Below are 11,233 nucleotides of genomic sequence, written 5' to 3'. Positions count from 1 at the left end.
TAAGACTGGTAAACCAAAAACGAATAAATGTGCCCTCAGCAAACGGGTAGTCCAAGACGTTTGACGTCTCACTGTCAGTTCAGTAAGAACTTCACCACAGGCTCCCCAGTCTAAACTACTCGCAAGTGAAGTCAATGTCAGGACAGTACCAACCACACATGTCAGAGCTTCGACGAGAAGAACTTCCTAGAACAAAGTCCCGCACCCGAGTGCTTCCCATCAATTCAGAAAAAAATTCCGTTTGCCAGCAAAGTTTACGAACGACACCGCCTTCACACCGTCTTGAGCCAATCACAAGACTCTAGAGGCGTTTAAGTTCCCCTCCCATACGACAGCACACACTCATGTCAAACCAGGACAAGCGTTTCTGAAAAAAAAAAAAGCCAATTACTGGCTGTTTTAAGTTTTCGCAGAAGGAGAAAAGATGATGTTCTCCAAAATCGTGCCTCTTCCCATGGCAACAAGTGAACAGATACAGTCTCAAAGATCTTTATCTAAATCGCCTGTGCCTGAGCCTTGGGGCATGTTAGTCCCAGCTATGAGGTATAATAAAGATTCAATCTCTAAACGTTTCTCAGATGCCGGTGTTTTCTTATACAACAGGGGCGGCAGAGGGAAGTGACTCACTGGCCTTCTTACAATATCAGTGAACACAAAAACATGTGAATTTTTATAATGCGTGGCTCTGCAAACAATGCGACTCCGCTGTGTAGATGTGTCCCTTTAGACTGTCGCCTTTGCCCAGGCTTCTGCTGGTGCCAACACAGATATTGCGGCATTGTTCTCCTGGAGCCCTGTTCCGACGAGGGGCTGGCCTTTATGGCTGTGGACTTGTCCAGCAAGATTTACTAAGGGATGGGCTCACCGCCAATTGCTTTCAACTCCCAATAAGCCATTTCTATGAGCTAAGAATCATAAAAATACCTCATGCTTTTAGTGCCCTACCAGTAATCTTTATTTTACAATTACTATTGCCTACTTTAGCTCATATGAACAGATAATCGTCTGCATTCAGCGTCTTCCTTCTCCTTGTAGACAGAGTAAATGGCTTGTCTGCCACCAAAGTCCCATAAGGAACCTTAGCAAGGAGTCCTGTACTCTCTGCTGTACTCCATGTCTTCCAACCCACGATGTTAGCACCTGGAAAAGCTTCAAGGCCACCATAATCTAAGTGGTTGCCCAATACAACTGGCAAAGTAAGCTATGGACTGCCTCCAAAAACAGCTTGAACATCACAGGTGAACTGATTCGTAATCCACGAAACACATTAGGACCAACCATCAATTGTTGCTTATCAAACTGTCCAGTGAGATCAGTGTCAATAGCTCTCAATGTCTTGTAAATAGGAGCACTGCGCCGCCAGCGCTGACAGTAACCACGTTGCAGAGGGATTGCTGAGGCACGACAAAACAAACCTGTGATGCTCAAGCTGTTTTTGGAGGCAGTACATGGCTTACTTTGGCAGGTGTATGGGGCAGCCACGCAGGTTATGGTGGCCTTGAAGCTTCTCCAGGTGCTAACATCTTGGGTTGGAAGACATAGGTGTTGACTTGCTATGTTCACTGTGTGTTAACATGCCTCAGCAGGCCTCTGTGATGTAGTTACCATTGTTGCTGGCAGTGCGGTGCTCCTATTTACAAGATATTGAGAGCTATTGATATTGATATCGCTGGACAGTTTAATAAGCAACAACTGATGGGTGGTCCTAATGTGTTTCGTGGACCAACATCTGGTCAGGCCGTTAAGTTTCTGGAGTCTGACTCAAGGTACATCAGGTTGTAATAAAATCTTTAATAATTTTCCATATGCAAAAAATAGGTGAGAGAGTAACTTGTCCTCTCTCACTGATTTTTTTTCTGTAAATTGATTATATCGATGTAATGACATTTGTGAGAGAATATGGCACTTGACCACACACGAGGATTGTACAGATCCACCATTGGACTCCGGAACCAACAAGGCAGACACGACGTCTTGGCCAACGCCAGCCAGCGAGGGGCGAGTGGAGCAGCCAGCCGTAATGAGTCAGCTCTAGCAGCCCAGGTGATGCGGACCGCCCACAGTGACAGAACCGGCCATTGCCCTGGCAACAACCCCCTAGCGGCCAACGACCGGTCATGCCACTAATCGAGGCACAAGTGAGTCACATGGCACTACAGTCAACGCGCATGCTGAGCCTAACCGACTCAGCGGGGTGCCAAGAGTGATGTTTCCATCGACAAAAGGTGAGCTAATCCGATGTCCCATGCTGGCAGGCGTGCGTTCTGATGGAGAGGCGAATGGGAAGAGTAGGTCTGTCCCACATCCCGCTAACGCTGCATAAATTTCTACACCAGGGGGCGGTTGCATGCAAATGCAACGCTGTCATGTCAGTCCTTGACAGCTGACTGTAGCCTGACCAGGATGAGGGCAAGGGTCCAGTTGTGGTCCAGAAGCTGCCAAAGATGCTGGATGCTGCCAAGATGCCAGATGCTGCCAGAGAGGAAACGCCAGAGACGTCTTCCACCACTTCTGCCACGTCATGCACTGAGTGAGAGGAGGGACTGTTTATTGCAGAAAGGAATAGAAGGAATGGAGGTGGGAACAAGAGGAAGAGGAAAAAGAAGATATCAAATGCTGGACAACATCAAAGGAGACAAATATTCAGAAATGAAATGACTGGCTATGGTCAGACAAAAGTGAAAGAGGCTTAACTCATGACAAGACCTGCTGTAAGGCAAAATACTATACTACTATTACTACCACTCTGGTGCAAATTGCTGTTCTTCAGTCCTACCAGTCACAGTTTGTGCATGTGCATAAGTGCCATGTTCTCAATTCGTCTGAAATTTTCAATTGTAATATTTGTGTCCCCAGGGACCCTTGTGGAGGGAGCAATAAGATACCTTTCTGAAATTTCATTATGTCATATCTTTTTGTAGTTTTTTTTTTTGTATGTATCAACTGAACTGTTTTGATTGTGAGATTTATGTTTCTTCTGCGCATTTATTAATGCTCTCGACAATGATTATGTGCCTGTATTTGTTTTCATGTCGTAAAAAATAATACACAAATTGACATAACTTAGATAATAAGACAAACAGATTACACATGTTATTTCCTTGTTCATTGAGAATTTGAGAAGATATGTGTTTGATGATTGAGACCAAATGAGTGAGAGATCATGGGTCAATCAGTGAGCTGAGAACAGTTCATACTCCAGGACACTGTAGGTGATTAGGTACATTAGACAGCTCTGACCTCAGTATATGGTGTGAATGTGTACGTTTCTTTGCTGCAAGGCCTTTTAACCGCATATCAAATGCTTATCAGAAGTCTGTGATGTAGCAGTGACCCCTGGGACTAACATAATTCATACTACTCACAGCAATGTTTACATGCACTCCTTCTGGCTCGCAGCTTCATGTGAGTGAATGACGTCTGGAATTAATGAGGTCAAGCTAGGATGTGTTTTAGCTATGGGCAATCCTGATTGGCAAAGTTACCTTTTCCACATATATATCGGTTGCCAGGATGAGATTCTCTCACTACTTTCAATGATTTCCTCTGGTTCATGTCACACTAAACAATACTGAAGTGAGACACTACCCATGCAGAAATCAACAACAGGTAGGCGGTAGTGAGAGAGGACAAGTTACACTCTCACCTATTTTTCGCATATAGAAAATTATGAAAGATTTTATTACAACCTGATGTACCTTGAGCGAGACTCCAGAAACTTAATAGCTTGAGCAGACATTGATGGAGCCTGGTAGGGCACTAAAAGAATGAGGTATTTTTATAATTCTTAGCTTGTAGAAATGGCTTATTGGGAGTTGAAAGCAATTGGCAGAGAGCACATCCCTTAGTAAATCTTGCCGGGCAGGTCCACAGTCATACCAACCAGACAGGGCAGCACCTCTTCGGGACAGAGCTCCAGCAGAACAATGCTGCAATACCTGTGTTGGCGCCAGCAGAAGCCTGGGCAGGGGCGACAGTCTAAAGGGGCGCATCTACACAGTGGAGTCATCAACAAGGCATTGTTTGCAGAGCCACACATAATAAAAATTCACATGTTTTTGTGTTCGCCGATATTGCAAGAAGGCCAGTGAGCCACTTCCCTCTGCCGCCCCTGTTGTATATGGAAACTCCGACATCTGAGAAACGTTTAGAGGTGGAATCTTTATTACACCTCATAGCTAGGACTAACATGCTCCAAGCACAGGCGATTTAGATAAAGATCTTTGAGATTGTATCTGTTTACTTGCTGCCATGGGAAGAGACACGACTTTGGAGAAAATCATCTTTTCTCCCTCTGTGAAAAATTAAACAAGCCAGTAATCGTTTTTTTTTTTTTTTTTTTTTTTTTTTTTTTTTGTTTTTTTTTTTACACTTGCCCTGGTTCGACGAGCGTGTGCGCTGTCATATGGGAGGGGAGATTTAGCGCCTCTAGTGCCTTGTGATTGGCTCAAGATGGTGTGAAGGTGGTGTTTGTAAACTTTGCGGGAAAATGGAATTTTTTTTTTTTTTTTTTTTTTCTGGATAGGTGGGAAGCACTCGAGTGCGGGACTTCGGTCTGGGAAGCTCTTCTGGTCGAAGCTCTGGGATGTATGGTTGGTACTGTCCTGACACTGACTTCACTTGCGTGTAGTTTAGACTGGGGAGCCTGTGGTGAAGTTCTTATTGTACTGACAGTGTGAATTCAAACGTCTCGTACTACCCGTTTGCTGAGGGCACACTTATTTGTTTTTGGCTTACCAGTCTTGACGTTTTGTATCCTTGTGTGCTATGTCGTATAAGTGAGCCATATTGGTCCTTGGTATGACCAGCAAACGAGGGTGTCACATACTGAAATCTATCGTAATTTCAGGGCTCTGGTAGAGAGTAAATTGCGATCCATCTGCCTGATTGCTAGACAGTGAGATTTTTGCATTTCTTTCGTGGCCCCAATCAATTCACAGGTGCCACCTCCATGTCTCACCTCCTCCACCACACACATCTCGCCAGCTGCAAGTCACATCACCACACAAACTTAACAGGGTAACATACCGCAGGTCTGTCATCATCAGGGCGTACAGATTTCAGTCGCTTCTTTCTCTCAACTGCACCTATGTAGAGAAACTTCAGTAGATTTGATCAAAGTCTCTTCAGCATCAGATCAATTCAGCTTGCGTTATCCACACTTTTAGGGCCGGATTACTTGACTCACTGATCACCTAGTTAAAGTCTTTGCCAACCAAGCGCCACCCAGTGGAGTGTTTAATCAAAAAATGTTCAAATGTGTGTGAAATCTTATGGGTCTTAACTGCTATGGTCATCAGTCCCTAAGCTTACACACTACTTAACCTAAATTATCCTAAGGACAAACATACACACCCATGCCCGAGGGAGGACTCGAACCTCCGTCGGGACCAGCCGCACAGTCCACGACTGCAGCGCCATAGACCGCTCGGCTAATCCCACGCGGTGGAGTGTTTAATCATCTGTTAGTTGTTTAGGGAATTCAATCTATAACTTCTTTAGTATAATTTATGTCTTGTTTGGTAAAATAAATGTTATTAGTAGACTAAATTTTGGCGACATTCTCAATCAGTTAAATAGTCCAAACAAGTTACCATTCAGTCTCTTATCGTGTTTTTGCTAATCAGTGTTTTCAGGTGGGTGTTGCAGAAATTTTCTTCACTTTTGTACTTTTTTTTTTTTTGCTTGTCTTCTCTGTTTATTGCATTTGTTTCTTCCAACATGCCCACCCCAACTATTCCACCCCCTGCTCAGTCGCCACAGCTGACAGCGTTAGATGGTACACAGCTAATGCAGATGTTTCAGTTTCAGAGGCAGCAAATATACTCACTGCTGAACACGGTACAGCAGCTCCTGGCGAACCAAACTACTAATGCATCACAAGCAACACCTACTGCAGCTCCATGTGTCATACCGCCTTTTCGCCAGTTTCATGAACAAGAAGAGGAATGGCTCGAGTGGTTGCAACAGTTTGAAGCCCACATAATTGCTCACAACGTGCCAGGTGCTGTGAACCTTCCCTATCTATTGTCCACGGTAGGCAGTGCAGTGTTTAGACTCATCCAGAAACTGTTCCCTAACGCCACTCTGAGGGAACTTTCGCATGATCAGGTTGCAGATTCGCTAACTAACTATTACGACCAACAAGTGAATGTGATACTAGCTTGGTACTAATTCCTTAATTGCAAGAAATGGTCAGAACAAACGTATCGTAATTGGGTGACAGATTTGCTGGATATGACATGGAAATGAAAATTCAAATGTGCTTATGGTGCCCTACAGTCAGATGTTATGTTGCATGATGCGATTGTGTAGAATGTAACTAATGTCAAACTCAGAGAACAGATTTTGAAACAGTCCGATCTATCATTTCAGCAAGTAGTGTAAATACTAGATCAGTACGATTCAACGATTCAGGTGCCCTGTCGGCCGATAAATTTGAGCAGCCAGCAATTTGTCAGGTTGAGTCCCTTGTTTGCGACCGGCCCATTCGACAGCGGCAGCTTGCACTGGCCATGCAGCATAAACAAATCTCCACACCAAATAGGCAGCTCGCTAAACAGGCAGCTACACAGGCGAACAGAATTAAATCATGCCCTCGGTCTTATTCACAGTACAAACGCCAAGACTGCCCTTCCCAACAAGCACAGTGCTACGCATGTGGCAAGAAAGGACATGTACAATCCATACGTTTGCAACGGAACGAACATAGGAATTCGGCTCACTCACAGAAATCTAGTCACAAGGCCCATGTCATTAATGCAGTATATTCAATGTCTGCAAGAGGCATTAGGAAAACTAGCAAGCCAGCAATTTCTTCAGTGCTACGCCAGTCCAACAAACGTTTTGCACATTTGCTTCTTTGTGGGAAATGTGTGACTTTTCAGTTGGACGCAGGTGCCTCTGTTACGTTGCTGAATTGTCACACATATGAAACGTTGGTCTACCCATGCCTGTCTTCAACTAGCGTGCACCTGACGGCTTATAATGGACAAGACATTCCCGTTGTTGGAAAATGTACTTTGCCTTCCATGTATTGCTCACATGCGCGAACTATAACTTTTCATGGTGCTACAATCACGCGATTGTGAGAACATATTTGATCTTGATTCATTTGATTTGTTTGACTTTAACCTTCAGGATAATGTGTTGGCAGTGTCTGCATTCCATGCAACAGAAAGTATAGCTAGCTTGCTGAAAGAATTCCCAGAACTCTTTTCTGAAAGTTTAGGTAAGGCTAATAATTTTGTTGCACATATTACTATGAAAGACAATGCTCAGCCGAAATTTTGCTGGGCCAGAACTGATCCCATTGCATTATGGAACAAAGTCGTTGCTGAACTTAAAGAACTGCAAGAGAACAGAGCTATTGCGCCCATACAAGCCAGTCAATGGACAAATCCACTGGTTTTGCTCCCCAAACCTTCAGATCGCATTTGTCTCTGTGTTGACTTTAAGTCTACGGTCAACCCACAAACTGTGATTGATACTTACCCCTTGCCACGCCGTGAGGGTCTCATGGACTGATTAGGCACTGGTCGCTCCTTCCAAAAATTGATTTGCACAACGCATATCTTCAAATACAGCTCGATAGAGAATCTGAAAAAGTGTGTGTAGTGAATACTCATTTGGGCTTGTTTAAATATTTGTGTTTGCCTTTTGGCAGTGCTTCTGCACCCGCCATTTTCCAACGGTGTTCAGAACAGCTGCCTGCTCAAGTGCCAAACTGTTCAAACTATTTGGACAATATTGTAGTAGCCGGTCACACATCCAAAGATCATATTGCAAATTTGTGTGCTTTGTTTCATGTGTTATCTGATGCAAGACTAAAGTGAAGAATGGTAAAGGGAAAAGTGTAATTTTTTTAAACCTGAGATGCAGTATCTTGGTCATGTCATGAACAGTCAAGGTGTACATACTCTTCAGTCACATTTGTTAGCCATACATGATCAGCCAGTTCCTCGCAGTGTCACAGAATTGCAGTCGGCCTTATAGAAAATGAAATATTATATTCGGTTCATACTGAATGCTGCTCAAATCGCAGCTCCACTGCATCGCTTGCGTCGCGAGAATGTCCCCTTTGTTTGGACAGATGAGTGCCAAGTAGTTTTTCAAAAACGATGCATTGCTCAGTGATCGATGCTTAGCTAACTTTGATCCTGACAAACAAGTCGCATTTCAAGTTGACGCTTGCTCTTACAGAATCGGTTTAGTGCTTTCGCACAGAATGGGTAATGAAGACAGGCCTATCGCTTTCGCGAAGCTCAGTGTAACTATTCACAAACTGAGAAAGAGGCTTTGGCTGTTGTATATGGTGTCACCAAATTCCACCACTTGTATTGTCCGATTCCGATTGGCCCTGATACAGAGCTTGACGCTTCTGCTGCATTTTGTTGTCACATCGATGCTCAGGATTCCGAATTGCTTCAATCTTTTCCACTGAACTATAGTAAAATTGCACAGGGCACGGAAGCTGATTCAGATTTGAGCATTTTGCTAACGTATGTTCGCATATCTTGGCCTCGTTCCTTGATAGCATAAAGAACCCTGTAGTGCATCGATACTTTTCACGTCAGCATAGCCTCGCTATACAGAAAGCCGTGATTCTTGTTCAAAATAACAGTGGAAAGTCACGTGTGTTGATTCCTAAAGCTATGCAAAACGAAGTGTTGCAGTTACTTCACCAAGGACACCGGGGAATTGTTCGTACGAAACAGTTAGCGCGTCGATACTGTACTTGGCAAGGCATGGACACCCAAATAGAACAGATGACGTCATAGCGTCACACATGTGCGGAAAATCAGTCCGCTCCGCCTCAAAAATTCTCTGTTTGGCCTAAGTCGCAATCACCGTGGCAACGTGTGCACATGGACTTTGCGGGTTCTTTTTGGAACACTCGTTGGTTGATTGTGGTTCACTCATATAGCAAGTTTCCTTTTACTGAGTCAATGAACTCGACAACGTCGCGTAGCACAATTCAGGTGTTGTCCTCTATTTTTTGCCTCGAAAGTTTACCTGAAGTCATAGTGTCAGACAGCGGCCGTCAGCTTACGTAAAATGACTTTGAAACATTCTGCGAACAAAATGGCATACAGCATCTAACCAGTGCACCGTTCCATCCACAGTCAAACGACGAAGCGAAACGTTTTGTCAGAATCTACAAGCAACAGAGGGCCAAACTTCGCTCCGCACACACCAGGGATCAAGCATTGCTACTGTTTCTCGCCTCCTATCGTTCGCACCCAGGAGATGGACCATCGCCGGCGGAATTGCTTCACGGCCACCACCATCGGACACTGTTACACCTGCTCCACCCTTGTCAGCATCCAGCGCCGAAGGATAGGCCGCAAGTATCACTTCACGCCCCATGATATTGTTTTACAGGGTTTATAGTGGTAGTAGACGGTGGGCACGAGGCGAGATCGTCCGTCAATTTGGCGCTTGCATGTATCTCATTTCAGGACCAGAAGGGCTGCAGTGCGGTCATCACAATCAACTTCGCCATTGTCATGTGCACAGTGATTCTTCTGTGTCTCTTCCCACAGATTCACGGACCCTGAGGAAACCGCGGCCACAGCAACCGCCAGAGGGTGTCATCACGACACCGCGGGACGACCTATGGAGACGGAGCCTTCGCCTCCTCTCGCCCTACCCATGGAGCTGGACCCGCCCACACCGCAGCTGCCGACGCCTTCTACATCTGAGTATTGGACTCAGAAGGTGGATGCGTACCTTCTGGTCGTTTTCCGTCAATGCAAAGGCCGGACGGCGGGGTACGACCGGAAGCTTGACGTCCCCAGAAGCCACAGCTTCCTGTCCAGGGAAGCGCCCACACTCCTACCTCCCCCGCCATTGTTGCGCTCCCTGCACCACGACGATCCATCGCTTTGGGGAGGGGAGTGAGGGAGGAAGAACGTTCCGGCGTAACGACAAGCGCCGGCACGACGATCAAGAACGGAATAGCAGAGAGGGCTGTGAGACATCAGCCAATAGTACGCTGACTAGGAGGAAACCAAGCCGTCATACGAACGCTACAGCAGTGACTTATGAATTGTTTTGCTTGCACTGAAATTGCATATGCCGATGGACACTGATTATTTGCATGTCGTCATTTGCTTGCTACACATCTTTGTGAATAAGCAAGGTGAAGTACCGGGTGATCAAAAAGTCAGTATAAATTTGAAAACTTAATAAACCACGGTGCCCGCATCTCGTGGTCGTGCGGTAGCGTGCTCGCTTCCCACGCCCGGGTTCCCGGGTTCGATTCCCGGCGGGGTCAGGGATTTTCTCTGCCTCGTGATGGCTGGGTGTTGTGTGCTGTCCTTAGGTTAGTTAGGTTTAAGTAGTTCTAAGTTCTAGGGGACTTATGACCACAGCAGTTGAGTCCCATAGTGCTCAGAGCCATTTGAACCATTTGAATAAACCACGGAATAATGTAGATAGAGAGGCAAAAATTGACACACATGCTTGGAATGACATGGGGTTTTATTAGAACCAAAAAAGCACAAAGTTCACAAAATGTCCGACAGATGGCCCTGGACAGCAAAACGTCAGTGACTGCGCATGACAATCGTGTATAAAAGGAGCTGTAATGAGAGAGAGAAACAGATGCGCCACCAGTCGCAGCATGTTGACGTTACCTGAAAAGGCGCTTTTAGTGAAGCTGTATTATCAGTTCAGCGTTACGATCCTATTGCCATAGGAAGGGGATTCGAACGGGTAAAGGTCCGTTGACAAATACAGCTGTGGCGAGAATGATTTCGAAGTTCGAAGCCACGGGTTGTTTAGACGATAGATCCCGCAGTGGCCGACCGAGCACAAGAAAGAAGGATCCTTTATTGTATGAGTATATGATAGCGGAACAAACACTGGTAGCAGTAACTTCTGTAAAATATCTGGGAGTATGCGTGCGGAACGATTTGAAGTGGAATGATCATATAAAATTAATTGTTGGTAAGGCGGGTACCAGGTTGAGATTCATTGGGAGAGTCCTTAGAAAATGTAGTCCATCAACAAAGTAGGTGGCTTACAAAACACTCGTTCGACCTATACTTGAGTATTGCTCATCAGTGTGGGATCCGTACCAGATCGGGTTGACGGAGGAGATAGAGAAGATCCAAAGAAGAGCGGCGCGTTTCGTCACAGGGTTATTTGGTAACCGTGATAGCGTTACGGAAATGTTTAACAAACTCAATTGGCAGACTCTGCAAGAGAGGCGCTCTGCATCGCGGTG

Source organism: Schistocerca americana, chromosome X (assembly GCF_021461395.2).
Source record: "Schistocerca americana isolate TAMUIC-IGC-003095 chromosome X, iqSchAmer2.1, whole genome shotgun sequence".
Classification (NCBI taxonomy): Eukaryota; Metazoa; Arthropoda; class Insecta; order Orthoptera; family Acrididae; genus Schistocerca; species Schistocerca americana.
The sequence above is the reverse complement of the archived record's forward strand: the minus strand, read 5'-3'. Positions refer to the sequence as shown.